The sequence below is a fragment of the Athene cunicularia genome, assembly GCF_003259725.1.
Source record: "Athene cunicularia isolate RWA chromosome 18 unlocalized genomic scaffold, athCun1 chr18_part1, whole genome shotgun sequence".
In the NCBI taxonomy this organism is placed as follows: Eukaryota; Metazoa; Chordata; class Aves; order Strigiformes; family Strigidae; genus Athene; species Athene cunicularia.
Window position 1 is genome coordinate 4890607 of NW_020799123.1, and position 15780 is coordinate 4906386.

At 38.3% G+C, this 15780-nt stretch overlaps 1 protein-coding gene across 2 annotated transcripts in view; it reads left to right on the top strand.

Moving 5' to 3' along the window:
* TNRC6C (trinucleotide repeat containing 6C) overlaps window positions 1-15780 on the top strand; it is a 91592-nt gene that overhangs the window by 14160 nt on the left and 61652 nt on the right. The window lies entirely within an intron of this gene.

Consider the following 15780-nt stretch of genomic DNA (forward strand, 5'->3'; position numbering starts at 1 on the left):
GCCTAATGTGGTGTATTTAAGCATGTAGACTGTGAAACAGTCAAATTGCTATACTTTCTGGCATCACAACAGTTCAGACAACAGTGTATGTTCTGTTCTTCTCTTGGTCTGCTCATCAAACGACTATTTTCCAATTATAAATAATTGTGCATTTTTCCATTTTCACATGTCATTGCTATGTTCTGTATCTGCTGGTAATAACAGACAGGGAACGCCCACCCTGCATCTCTTGGTTTTCTTATCTACCTAGCGGACACTGAGATTTGTTTTCTTGGAAGTGGCTTTATATCATAACTCACCTGTTTTATCAGTGTAGTCCTCCTTTACTTTCTGAACTAAAGTCTGTCATTTGCTTTTACCCTTCTTTCAAATAAATGTATATATGAAGGCAGTTTCTTGTCTGCCTTGAGGATTGTCTCATTTAGGTCATTCCTCTTTGGAAACTAGATACAATTGTTCAAAGCACAAGAATTTTTCAAAAGCTTAACTGTGTGAGAGGAAGAAAAATCTTGGGATGTCACATATTAAACCAAACTGTATTTCACAGATGAACAGTCCTTAAAATGCTGGTGTTACTTCTTTTGGATGAGTCTAAGCACTTCTATGTGAATTGTATGTAATGTCTGTGGAGTAATTAGGTATTCCTTCCTAGTGGGGAGAAGACATGTGTCTAAAATAAACTGAGCAGAATTTTTGAATTAAAATGAAGTAATAATATTAAGTTATTATTAGTAATCTTTATTAAAACATCTTTAATTTCTTTTAACATTCATGTAATAGAATCTGATTTACTGGGAGTGGCATTTAATTAATTTAATTCAATTTAGAGAGTTAACTCTATTACATATTAGTACAGAAAATTACCTCTGAACAGTCATTTCTCACTGGTGACATGCAATAAGTTAATTTAGCTCGGAGTTCGTTTGGGTGCATTGTGAGTTCTTAGTGAAAGTTGCTATGGTGACAGCCTGATCAACCAGAGCTGTCATCTAAAACAACAAATACACCAGCCCTGCTTTGCACGGTGACACCACTGCTGCTAGGCTATAAACACTGACAGATGGATCCTCTCTGCTCCCTGCTTTTTTCTGGTCCTGGTCTTTTTAGTGAACTTGGTTGCTTAAATCTTCAGCAATGCCAAGGTTGCATTGCAAGGAATGGTGAAAAGCTTCCCAAGGAATGCTCAGTCATTAATAGACCTGCTGTGGCTCTACCCTTCTCACAAAGGGGGTTTTCTGTCAGACCGTGTTCAACAAATTGAACTGAGCTGTGCGTTTTTTGCCTTCATCTTGGCAGCAGCGAAATGATTGCAGAATCCCTGTCGGATTTTACTTTCCTTTTATTTAGGAAATTTTCCTGAAGAATCTGAAAAGGAGGAGGTCTGGAAACTGCTGGAACTACTTTCTTCATGTTTCTGAATAGTTTAAATCCTGTCATTCATATATAGCATTAATGCACAATGGCACTGGAGACATTAAAAAAAAAAATTCTGTTCAGCTTAAACTGAATTAATGAAGTTTGCTTCAGATTCTGTGTTGAATCTGAAAGGAAGAGTTTGCTTCAGATCCTGCAAGTTTTGCTATCGGGGAGATGAACTCTTAGTTCAAAAACCCCACCACCTTCCAGTGAATAGACTGTCTTTGGCGAACTCATTCAGAAAAACGCTATTTGCATATTAAATGTCATGTTTAGCTTTAAGAGGAAGTATCAAAAGAACAGAAATACACATTTTAAGTTAGGTGTATTTTCTTTTCTCCCCTGCTAGATCAGTCTGCAGACTTAAGCAGTAGTTTGTTTTTGCTCTAGAGCATGACTTTAATTGGGTTTATCTGAGTAAGGGATCATTCTTACTTTTGGGCTTCAAATTTTTCTCTGCTGCTCATTTCTGAAGGCAAGAGTATGACATTTCCGTAGGACTGCTTGCCTTTCCAATACTAGGAACTGCATCCAAAATAGGATGTAGAACCCCAAGCATTTTTCTAGATATAAAATATATGGAATTTTGTAGGTACAGTCTCCTAAAGTGTAATGATGTCCCTATGGTTTTTTGTTTGCTTTTAAGAACCTACTTGCTCAAAGCATTGATTCTCCAAATAATTTTGTTAAATATAAATGAACACATCTTCAGTTAGCCCAGTAAGGATTTATACTTTGAAAATCCAAGGCCAAAATATTTCAGGTTTAGCTTTCATTGAGTTGGCCACATACATAGTTTCTCTAGGTAATGCTTAAAATACTTTCACAGTTCTGAGAGGAGGGGGAGCTGGTCCATGCTGAACTCCCTGTTGGCAGTGCTGCACTTATTCATGCTGACTATTTCAGAATGATAGCTCAGATATCACTACACTTACCTTCAGGACTGCAGTATAAACATACTCTTAAGCCTTCTTTTGAGTTGGAATGTGAACTGGAAGAGTTATGCCAAAATTTCAGAGGCCTTTTACTGGTTGCCTACAAAATACTATTTTAGTATTGCACATAAAATATTAATTCAGTACCATAAGTGTACATGACAGTGAAGTCAAGGCTTTGTGTTTACACGGGGCTCTAGCTGACATGTATGTGTAGTCTCATGATTTCAGCAGCACAGCCAGTGTCAGTAAAAATTAAACAATATCTCACGAACAGATTCGTAGTCTGCAAGCAGATGACACCATGATTTCATAGAAGCATCTAAAAGGAGTTAAATAACAATGCAACCTGTTCCCCCTGCATCCACCCCCAGAACATAAATAAAATAATTGGAGAAGCTGTATTTCTGGTTTCTATAGCCAGAGTCCTTACCTTCTTCACAGCTTGAATTTCAGAGTGGAAGAAGTGGTGTCATGCCTGACAGCATGAATGGTTAGTATTTCCAGTTGTCCTGGGTGGGATGCTAGCACTGACTGTACTCTGGGGTGCCTGAAACTTCAGGGGCCTTGCATGTACACACCACGGGTGCAGCGTGTGTGTTCTAGGTGTGATACAATCTGTGTGCCAGATACCACAGCTGAGTAGATTTCTGTAGAAGCAATCCAAGGTAGGAATGGTGGATCTCTTCACAGTACCCAACCACTTACATATTTGAAACTGGGATGCCTTTACGCTGTGATTCACTCTCTTTAAGATGCCTTCAGCATCTTTCAAACCTCAGCAGCCTGGTGGGGTGAGTTGGGTCTGCCTGTCTCTGAACAGATTCTGCTGCAAAAGCGCTGATTCTAACAGCAGTTGTTTGACACAGTATAGGGATTAATCACTTCGTAAGGCACAGGTTTGTTTATAATAGGATTTTTGCCTCTGCTTACTTAAATACAAAACCCACATATTAATCTGCAAGATGGTGATCCACCGAATTGTCCTGCTTTATGTATTGTTTTAAACAAGTCTCAAGTCTTGTTCATGTGAACTGTAACCTGTGGATGCATCACACTGTTCAAGGTGCAAATGAAATTTTAGGCTCTTGTATGCAGTAAACCGATCAACACTGAGATTATCCTAAATGTTGATTATTCATGAACATATTAATTGCTGTGAATTCTCATATTTATGTTTGTGTGAATGGTTTAACAATAGGTGGATTTCTGCTGTAAAGAATATTTACTGTGCTGTTTGCACCTGGAAGTGGCCTGTTGAATTAAGAAAAAAGTTGCCAGTGTGCTGACTTAGCACCATTTGTAAATTTGTTTTTAAAAATATTCCTTTGAATATGAAAACTGTGTGTAAAACATTGTCTAATGAGATTAGATGCACACAGTCTGCTTACAGTTACAGGATTCAATTCCTGGTTCTGCCCAGACTTCTTATGTGACTCTGTATGAAAGTTATTTAATCTGTTGTTATATACTTGGATTTTCTCACTAGTACTTGCAGTGATGATAATGTTAGCATTGTGTAATTTAAGATGCTTCCTGTCTTCTCTGACTCTTTTATTGTCTAGTTACTGATGGGGCTGCATTGCCTGGAGTAAAACTTAGGAAGGGCTTGGAGGGTGAGAGCAGAGGTGAAGGAGGAGGGAGCCTTAACAAGTTGCGCCTGTGTCTTGTTCCTGATATGTAAAATGCTATAATTCTTTACTGTGTTACCAAATTGTTGAGGTTGTGAGACTCTTGTATCCTGTTGGTGGGCTAGAATTTAATGTGTGCTTGCCTAGTGGGTCTCTTTAAAATTAGTTGGAGTCTAGATGTTTCTAAATACTCTGGAAAAAGGAGTAAAAGCTGTGCATTTTTTAACTGTGAAGAGGGCCAAACTTGCTTTATAGGAAAGTCTTATATCAGAAATGTGGAAAAAACTCTGCATATGTTTCTAAACACTTAGCTGAGTGATCCCTCTCTTCATTCAGAGCTGCCCTCCCACTTCACTGCAGAGTAGCAGTTTCTTGCACAGGCTGATTAATCTCAGCAGTGACTCTCTTCTCCTTTCTGTCCATTTTAAACAGTTCTTAGTGCTGTAGTTTCTTAATGTTATTAACACAAGTGTTTAAAAACTTCCAGTAGCTTCATTGTTTTCCTTTTTTTAATACTCAAGTTGGGTTTCTAATGTCAGTGTACTGTCCTGTTCTGGAGGTGGGAATCGAATTTACTGGAGTCTGAATTCAAAGTTAAATGTATGATGACATGTTAAATGAAATATGCCTGTACTGGAATGTCAGAGGCTTCAGGACAAATATAGTCTAGAGACCAGCTTCTAGCAAGATGTATTTATTTGTCATTGCTTTACAATGGATGCATATTTGGACAAGTCAGTGTGTAGAGAGATGTACATGATTAATACTGGTATTTCAGTTACATGAACTCATAAATGCAGCTTCACATTGCCTGTAAATTGGAGAACTATCGCTTGAAAGAAAACAGATGAATTGTTAAGTCTTGAAAGTTACCATCTGTTACCAGTTCACATCCTGAAGGAATGTAACTATGACAATTTAACTGTTCTGTTACCCAGAATCTTGATTTATAGCTTGAACTTTTAAGTTTGAGGCCTGATGTATATGGTCCAATTTCTGTTCATCAATTACGCTGTGGTAAACCCATGTGTGTGCACTCAGAGCATTTCAATAAATACGAGTGAGTTTGACTTAGTGAAAGAACATCACATTTACTTTGCATTATCAATCTATTGTTGATGACAACCTATCAACCTAATTACTGTACCATTTTTAATGGCACCACTAATTAATTGTAAATTTAAAATTAAAATGATAATCAGTGCTAACACAGAGGAAAGCAGTGAGGAAAATATTAAAGCTGCTAAAAGTGTAAGTATTCTTCACAAGACTGCTGCACATGAAGCCAACCTGAATAATACAGAATGGGATTGAAGTAAACTCTTTAAAGTACATGTTGAATCACACAAAATAGGTTTTATATCTTCAAGAGTATTTGGCACCCTTTCTGCTGACAAATCTGAAAGAACAAAAATGTAGATGCTGTTCCAGAAAGGGAAGCAAAATCTAGCATCTGACTCTGAAGTATGCAAGGATCTGTGTTTTTATTAGGAGCTTCTCCAGTTCTGAAGAGAAAAAATTGTGGGTATAGGGTTTTATCAGTAGAGTTGGGTTAAGTCTGTTTGCTGCACAGAAGTTCCACAGCAGGGTGGGGTGTGATGGGCGTACAAGCAGAACGCAAACCTATTTGTAGTGGAGGGATATGTCATTTGGTATTGATACCATTTCACATTCATGTTAATCAAGAATAAAGTGGAGAGGGTCCAGACAAGTGAGACTGATGAAGAAAGACCACATCTTACACTTATATAAAAAAGAGCAGAAGCAGCAGAGAGTACTATGACTGTCAATCTGAGAGAAAAATGATTTTTTTGTCGTGGCTGAGGGAAGTGGGAGAACTGAATAAGATGGACCTTGAGCTCCATTTTACATGTAGGTTTGTAGAAAATAATGCTAGGAACATTCTTGAGAGGTTGTCTGTTCTATCCTTTTGCCCTGAGACAAGATCACCAAGCCTGTATCATGGCTGCAGATAATCCTTAATCATCTTTATTGCTGGAAATGGAAATCTTTACCTCCCTTGCTGCTATTTAAACCCAGCAAGCCTTGTCTTATTCGCTGTGGGATGGGGCAAATTATTTCCTACTCTTCCTTTGTATTTTCTTCTTTTTTTTTTTTTCTTTGTGTACCCAATGACTTCTAGACTGAACTGCTTCTTTGCCTTCTGTCTGCTGTGTTAGTTCATGTTTTCAGATTCCCATTTACTTTGTACTTTTTTCAGGTGGTCCAGCTCTTTCTTCAAGAGACATGGTCAACTGTGGTCCAGGCAGTACTTTAGTGAAGGCTTTTAAGATGCCAGACTGAAGTAGAAGGGTTACTTTTGAGCCTCATAGCTGGTTATTTATTCCATTACAACACTTGTCTTCAGTAGCCTGATCTTTTTGCTTCTCTTTGGGTTTGCAATTGCTACAACTACCATCTTTTTCTGCAGAACTGCTGGGAGAGGGGGCAGGGGATGAGCTGATGGCAGTTCTGCATTTAATTTTTCTTGCCTAACTACGTGACTTTCTGTATTGAATCGCAATCGCTTTTTCACACCACTTCTCCAGTTTATCATTGTGAAGTTCTGATCCTATCATGTAGCAATCTGATCACCCCCATCTTCTTTCTCCCTAGCTTGGTGTCATTTGCAGATTTAATAAGGATATTCTCTAGTCCATCATCCAGTTGTTAACAAAAATATTGAGCAGCATAGGCTCGGACCAAGTCCCCATGGAATCTATTCCAAAACATACTTCTGTTTTGACAGCAAACCATTGATTCTCCCAGTGAATATTTCAACCAATTTTACATTTAGCTCACACTTCCCCAATTTGCTTATGACAGTATCAAGTAAGAATTTCATGTCAGAAGCCATTATGAAGTTAAGATGTATAGGAGGAGCTTTGGATGGTGCAACATGTATGGAAAATCTGAGAAAACAGGTGGGATTTGTTTGAACTGAAGCAGATGACTGGGTTTGAGTGGAGGGAGGAACAAATGACTGTCAGCGTAGGAGTTAGGGGTCAGCTGGATTTGTGATCTGCTGCTCTGGAGTCAAAATAAAATAGGTGGTGGATGAAGTCCTGAATGTTTCCCTACATCAGACCTTTGCATAAAGCCAACAGTTAAGAGGATAATGCCTGTAAATAAATGAATTAGGAAGAAAAAAGGAATATGAGAAGATGATTTTAAGAGCTAACAAGGGACAGATTCAAGGAAGACGTGGCTATGTCAAATGTTTCTGATACAGCAGGTGTATCAAGACACAAAGGTTTAACCAAGGAAATACCATTAGAAACCTCTCAAGGTTTTACAGCTCAGCTTACAGAGACAGAAGTTAGGCTGAGAGGTGCTATGGAGAGGGGCAGAGTTAGGAAGACAAGAGGGCGCAACAGTGGGTTTAATAAGGAAAGCTTGAAACATGCCTATGCTGTCAGGAGGACCCTAGGATGCAGAGGTAAAAGAAAAGGGTAAGAGTAAACAGTGTTGAGTGTAGGCTAGTATGCGGAAAGCATTTGGAATTACCTGGGAAGGTGCAAGAGCTAATAGAAAGCAGGTCATAAAGTTTTGTGCTAGTGATTTGGAGAGGTCTTGTTTGCATGACCTCCTGATGCATGCAGAGAGATACGGGCCCTGACACTGGGGATATTGTATGTTTTCCTATCAGTAACTGAGGCAGTGTCTGTTTAAAATGTATTAATTCAAATATTTAAATTTCTCCATTATTCCATGATTTATGAAGCTATGATTTGTTTAATTCTTCCATATAATTCCTATATGGTTGATACAGAATTTGTCAATGTTAACTTCTGCAAAAATAGTGTGGACACTTAGTTTTAGAGACACGACGTAAAACTATGGAAAAATGCTCTACTAAGTACATTTTATGGATATGTTTTGGGCATAGTTTCCTAAGGAAATGAGGTTTATGAGACTGGGTTGTATTCCTGTTTCAGTCTCCCCATTTAGCTTTAACGATTCCTGGCTGATCCTGATCAAATCTGGTAGAAGGTCCACAGAGGTTCCTTGAGATGTGCAGCTCCTTGCAGAGCAGTGCCTTAGGTGGGAAAGGGAAGTAATGGCACTATCTGCTGAGGTCATAAGGAAAGTCTTTAACGTGAATTGAATGGTTATCTGTTCTGGTTAGTTTGCCAGCTGGACAGTCAACAGCGGGGAGCTTTGAACAAGCCACGGTACTGTTAACACCAATGTCTGCTTAACAGGAGGACGTTTAGTACTTCACAAATTGTGAAATGCAATCAAATGGAATACACTTCCCAGCTTGCTTTAATATTTATATGCTTCTAGCAGATCCAGGAATGAAGATTAAAATAAAACCTTTAATTTCTGAGAGGTAATGTGGAAGTCTCGCTCTTGGGAAGATAATTAGTAACTGCCTTGTCACTGTGGGCCCTCTAAGTTGTTATGATTTCCTCATGAAATACTGGTTTCCCACAGATGGTTGTAAAATATTCCTGGATGACATCTTTTCAAAGGAAGTTTCTCAGCATCAAAATTAGGAATTAATTTTTGACTGAACGGCAGTCTACTGAAGAGATAACAAAATAAATTTCAGTGTTTAATATATATTGATTTTTGGTGGGTAGTTACCTGCAAATTTCATGCAGTGATCATATGACTGAATATAGTTTTAGAATAATTTATGCTTATATTTTGATGAAGCCTATGAAATGTGTTCAGATGAGCAGATCAGACTGGGAGCTGCAGAGTGGGGTTGCAGTCGCCCCAGCATAGATACTTTCTCATGCAAAACCAGAATAATTTATTTATGTTTGGAGAGCTCTGTCAGCTAATTAACATATTGATAAACATGACTAAAACTACTCCAGAACAAGCAGGAAAGCCCTCACCTGTAGGTATTTCTTGAATAAAATGTCTGTCTTTCACAGAATCAATTTTTAAAAAATGCTCTTTCTCCTGTTGTTGTAAAATCAGTTTTAAAATGTGATTTGAGTATAAGCTGATGCAGTTCCAGATGGGTGGATGTGTATTCAGAGCTTTGATTTCTCTCTCATTTCTGGAGTTGTAAGTTCTGGTTGTTCTTATCAGTTACACAGTGTATAACAATTCATTAAAATGGTTTTAACCAGTTGTAGTTTAGGTAATATATAAGCAATAGTAATTATTAAGAGCTAAAGCTGGTTTCTGGAGGTGTGAAGCCAAGACTGGCTGTATGACCACACCATATACCATCACTCCTAAAACAGGAGAGTGGAGCCAAGGATGAGGGAACTTCCTTGGTTATCTCCTACCACTCAATTACACAAAATTGAGTTTTTGAAGATGGTTGAGAGATCCTAGTTAACTGATTTAGAGATTTTCCATGAACTTTGAAGCTTCCTGTTAATTCCTAGCCTGACTTCAAATTTCCTGGTAAAAAAATCCAAGTTCTGTATAGAAAGTCTAAATTGGTAGAAGTGAGAGAAGTCCGTAGACACTGTCAGGAAAGGTGGGTTATGGTGAGAGGATTTAGAAGTCAGGTGTTGAAAGACTGACGAAGGAGGCAGGAAATTTTACAAAAGTGAAGAGAAGGAATCGGGAAACCTCTGGAAGAGAAAGCAGGAGAAGATGCACTGTGGTCAGTTAGGAGGTCAAATGAAGCAGGAAAATAAAGTTAAACCAGGAAAATACTTTATTTGTTCTCAGTATTAGATAAATTGTATATCCAGGAATTACTACAAAATCAAAGCATTTTTTTTTTAAATAAATGGTGCTAAAGTTCTGAAGTCATAATAATGCATATATTCTTACTTTTCACCCTGAATGTGGGCTTCAACATCAAACTGCAGTTTCTGGTTACATTTTTAAAGCCATTATAAGTTCTACTGAAATCTAATTTAGGGATTCTCTTGGCTTTAGACTGTAACTTTTTGGTAATTGTTTTCAGGAGAAGTTTGAAAATTGTGCAGAAAAAACACAGAAAATTACCCCCTTTTGCATAGAAACATTAGGAAGTAGGTTTTTATGCAGTAGTTTACTGAAATACCTTTACTTTTGCCAGTAGATGTCACTGTGGATAAAAAAATACCAGCACTTAGTAGACAAAGGAGGTAATTTGCTAAATGAAAATTCATCCTTTGAAAGTAGATGGGGTGGGGGGGCAACAATTTTTTCCTAAAGAAAGACTTTTCCCAGCATATACAAATGGATTTCTTGCTAATCAGGGCACCTGTTTTTGCCCACTACAATCCTGCGTGTTTGGCTATCTTCGCCTGACTTGGGTAAGTTCATGGCTTTCTGTTTGACTTCAGAAGGGTGTCTGTCTGATCGTGCTCCTGTTCAGCTTTATTTTGAAAGCATTTAGTGTTTGGAGGCTGCTTTAATACGCACCAGTTGTTGCTACAGTGTGTATGTGCGGGGAATTGGACATGGAGGAAGTGGCTTCATTAAGGTTGATTTGGAGGGGGGAGCAAGATGAGAAAAAAAAAATTGCCCATATGATTGGCTGGGAGAATAGCTCTGAATTATGGGATCCATCTGTTTCCTGTAATGAATTCATAAACCCATCAAACAATGACCTGAACGAATTGCTGAAGGAAAAAAATAATACACTGGCATGATATGTTTAACGCAGTGAGGCATTGGCATTATATAATCAAAAATTCTTCTCACATCCAGCACTTTGTAATGGAGCTGCTGTGTTTAATAGAAGCTGTAAATAAATCCTGTCACAGTAGCAGCCAAGAATGCATTTCTGGGTTTAACTGTTTCTCTTCTGGAATGTCTGGTCCTTTAAGCCTTTAGAAATGCAAGTTTTATACAGCTGGAGTGGGGGATGCTGAAATATAGAGAAATGTTAATGAGGTGAATGAAAGGAAAAAGCTGCCATAAATCAGTATTATGTGGCTTAACCAGTTTCTTTCATTTATGCATGTTCTTTCCTTATGTCATAGAAATGTACTTAAAAGCTATTGTTGTAATTGAAATCTGTTATACTGATCCTATTAATTCTATTAATAAAATCCACCTACAATTGCTTGTAACACTTTTTTATGCAGTTGGGATTCCTGAGATTGTAATCATCAAAAAGCATATGGGGTAATTATTGGATTTGTTTGGGTAAAATTGGATTAAGAAGTTTAGATACTATTAAGTACTGATAATTATTACAAGCAAGCTCATTGTTTAGTATATGTACAGCTCTCAGAATGTAGAATAAGTAGATACCCATCACAAGCATCTTAAGAGCAAGCAATCTCAAGGCTTTTATTTTACGCCTTTAATTGTATTTTTGCAAGAGGCTTTCTACTTAAATGTTTTTGCTTTAGCTCTTTAATCATGTGCTAGTTATGAAAACCGCTTTGTATTGAATCCTTTTCCTCATTCATTTTAAAGCAAATTTAGCCATAAGGACTACATTCTAATTCCTGGATTTCAAGCAGCTGCCCACATAACATTAGCCGTGACAGTGTATTACTTTCAGGTGAAAGGGTAGACAGGCTGCTCCTTCAGGGACTGGCAAGGTCTCTCTTTAGATTGGCAGGTTGGCCCTTGGGGCTGATTAAATGTATAGTGCACAGAGCACCAGTGTTCCAGGCAGCCCCCACTGACCACAGGCACTGCCATGCGGTGTGCAAAAGGTTGCTGTCTGGTTTGCTTTTAGCCTGCGGTTTGCTAAAATATTATGTCTTTGTACATTCTGCAAGGGATAGTCATCATCTCAAAATACATCCGTTGTATGAAGGAGAATGTCTAAATGGTTTATAAAGACACTCTTAGAGCAAATATCGTATGACAATTAATAATTAGGAAATCTCACATAGACACTTTGAACGGTAGGTGTTTCTCACAGTGCATATCAAATGAAAATTGCTGCTTAAACATTGCTGAAGATGACTTTAATAAATAGGTGTTGAGTTTTTTCAAAGAATGTAGTCGTATTGTCTTTGTAACATATATTATCCAAATATTATTGCTGTATTTGAAGTCTAAATTTGAAGGCTAAATTCTAGCCTGATAAGCTGGAATTTGGGAATCAAGCCCATTGCTGTGATGTTGTTCACGTCTTGCTTTATTTCCCGTCAATAGTGTAATTAAATGGTTATTTTTCCAGTTACCATGATTGTATACACAGTATTCTTGCAAGAGCTTCCATTTAACTCATCTTAAAAGAGATTTTCATATATAAACACACACACACACACACACACCCCCCATTTCTGTGTTGCTTAGTGAAAAACAGTATTATGAACATGCAGAAATATTTTTATTCTAAAGTACAATGTGTCTGGTATTTTGATTTTCTTTGTTGGTTTCTTCTCATCTATGACTCAGATATTTAGATGGAAACATTGTTTCTAACACTGAAATTGGGTTTCTCTGGCCACACCTTTGTGATGAAGGTGCTTTGTTAATTTATATTAAAGCAAAAATTTTTGTGTACTCTGTGACTTAGGTTAGTGAGATATATGTGTATGCATGCCTAGTTGGAAGTATCAGATGCAATTTATATTTATATATATAAAAATTACTGAGAATATAATGCTTTTTAAAAAGCAGCCTGCCTTGCTCTCTCAAATATGTTTCCAATGAATTAGTATTCCTTAAGAAAATTTCAGGGCCAGACACGTATCAACTCTATTGGCATTATGCCAGTTAATGGTTTTAATTCTCTTGTATGCTTATTTAATTCCATGGAAAAATAATTTCTTAGGGGTTTTTTTGTGTTTTTTTTTTTTTTTTTAAAAAAAAGGCGAATCGAGGAAGGCTCTTGTTTCTCACTTTGCTGTGCAGCCGTCGCTTCCAACCTTCTTTCCTCGGTGATCGTCAGGACCCTCGAGTAGTGCAGTGTTGATGGCCAGAGCTGAGCTGGCTCGGGGAGCAGCGTCAGGTGGCAATGTGGGGGAGCAGGCCTCATCCCCACCCTGCTGCGGCCTCCTGCCCGTCCCCTCTCCTCCTCCTCCTCTTCCTCCTCCCTGGTGCTCCCTCTGATCTGCTGGCACAAGGGTTGTGTGGCTGTCTGGTATCTGAGTTGGAGAAACTTGCTGGCTGAAATGGTGTATCACTGCTGGTAGATCAAACTCTGTCTGGAGTGTTCTTTCTGAATCTTGTGGCCAGGGGCAAGTCACAGCTTCATTCTTTGCAGAAGTACTGAGTACTCCAAATCTCAATGTTTGTAAATGCTTACATCTTTGTAATAACGTTAGTAGCAGTAGTAGTGGTAAGTAAATGCTTGTATCGCTGTAATAACAGTAGCAGTAGTAGTAATAATAGCCCAAGATATCTTAATTTTCCCATTTCTGCTCTCAGTCACCCAATTGAAATGGAAATACATGCTTTGCTCAAAGTCATAGAAAGTGTTACTATTTTAATTATCCTTTCAATTCATCAAAACAAGCAAAACTAAGCAGGAATTGGCTTAGTTTGGGGCAGCAGGCACTTAGATACATGCGTACACACATCAGAGGTGGCACAGCCTTCCCAGACACGGGCTGACGGGCAGTGGGAGCCTGAGCCTGCGCTTTCTGTGCAGCATGTTTGGTACCTGCAGGATGGGGAGTGGTGGTGAGCACAGCAGCTGTGTGTGCCCTCCTGTGCCGGGCTGTCCTGAAACAGCTGGAGAGATTCATCTCCAGAGTGACTACTACTCAATGAGAGGATCGGCTTAATTCATAAATTATACTGCATTTTTTTTAAAGGCCAGGTGGAATGGTAAAGTCAATAGAACTTAAAAAAAGACCCATTAAAACTAAGTAATATTTTCTATCATGTGGGTGACAGATTTATGTATATTGTGGAAACAAAATAGTTTTCACATACATGTTGGATATGCAAATTTGATATTTGAAATTAATGATTCTGCATTTTGTGACATTTTTCACCTACTTTTTAAATTGTCAGAATTAGGATAAACTGTTCGTTTCCAAAGCTGTTGGTATATTTTGAAAAGGCAAAGAAGATTTTATTTTCTGTTCTTCAGATGTTACTGCTACTTTTAAATTTTTTTATATTCAAAGTTCCTTTTTCTTTTTTTCTTTTTTTTTTTTTTTTCCTCTTACAGAAATAAGCATTGGTGAAATTGTTTAGGCTTTCAAAATAAAAGTCTTGGAGAAGCAAAGTGCTGATGGTTGCTGTCAAACTTAGCTTTTTTTTTGCTTGTCCAAGTCCTTGCTTACTTTGAAACTGCCCTTGACACCACCTTGGTGCCTCTTCATTGCTGCTGCTGTGGAAGTCAGTCAGTTTTTCAGGTGTGAACCTGGAGAGAGGCCGGGTACTGGTTTTATAGCATGTATGTAATGAGATGAGGTGCCATTTTGCACCTGTTGGCCATGCTTGTGATGAGCTGGAGGAATACTTGTTTAGGAAGCCCGAAAGGCTTTTTCTGGGTGGCCGAGCAGCTCTGGCGGATGCTGCCAAGTGAGCAGAATAACCTGGTGTGGGTCCCGCCAGGCGCTGCCCTGCTCCTGGTATCCCTGTGCTGGGAGACTCAGCACTGCCCAGCTCGCTGAGCCATGCTGCCTGGGCGGATTCTGCTGCAGACCGGGGTGAGTCTGGCCTGCTTGTTTCTGGCAAGGCTAGTATGGGGCATTTCAAATGTTTGCCTGCAGTGCAAATGTAAAAGACCGGAGTGTCCTGAAATGCTTCATACAAAGGTTTAGGTAAAGACCATGAGAAAACAAAAGCTTTGTGTGAGTGCTGAATAAGCTGCTGGTTTTGGTCTTAACTATTTTTTGGGGGGAGATCATTAGAAGCCTGATAATTCATTTTTTCATACCTATAGACAGTGTAATTTGATGTTAATAGTAGCAATCTCATATCCAAAACTGAAAAACTGCTGAACTAAAAAGGCAGTGGGTGCTCTAGATGGGTGCAGTAGCTTACAGTGCAGTTTAAATGAACATTCTGTTCCATACTAAATCATCACATCTCCTCTTTCTTCTCCTCCTTTCTGTTTTAAACCATACAGAAGACTTGTTACAGCAAGGAGTAAAAGGTTCAAATACTGTAGGCAAAAAACATTGCCTGTTAAGTAGAGAATAATCAGAATTTATCCTTATTTTAAAACTTAATGCTGTTTTGATTCCAGTAGCATGACCTTGTACTTTGTCCTGGTAGTAAAGAGGAACCTAACCTATGGAAAAGGAACAGTTGAGACATTGTTTAAAAGGTTTTAGACTTGAAAGGTTCAAGAAAAGCTTGTGTTACTCTTGTGCGGAAATGCTGACGTGCAAATAACTGTAAAAATTTATTTTGATGCAGTGTAAATTTAGTCACAAATGTATGTCTTCGGCCTATCCTACAGACTGTTCAATACATTTATTAAATCAGAGAGAAGATAAGCTATATTAAGGGGTTCTTTCTAGCCTATTGTGGTTGGCCTGTTTGGTGCTTGTAGTGGCTGTGCTCTGCATATACTGGGCATTAGTACCTCTCTGTGAAAGATAAAACCTTTTATGTCATTAAAAGTAGTGCTAATTTTGATTAAAATAATGTTCATGCTTTACACATTGGAATCCATTTTGCAGCTGAAGTTGAGTGCTTCTTTACTACAGATGAGAAAGTTTTCCTTTAGTCATTTGTGATACCTGGAAAAAGAATGGTGTAAGCTCATTTGCCCTTGTGCCCATTCACTTGTGTTCTTCCAAATGTATAGCTCAGCGTAAAATTGAAATGAGGGGTTTTTTTTTTTTCAGTTACAACATTTCAGTGTCAGTTTAGAAATGAGAAGTGTTCTGAAGAGAATCATTGTTATGTAACACTGCAGAGTGCAGTGATGGTTCCTGTGCTCTTCAGTGGCGTATGAAAACTTAGTGTTTTTGTAATAAAATTAAAAAAATATTCTCCCCCCCCCCCCC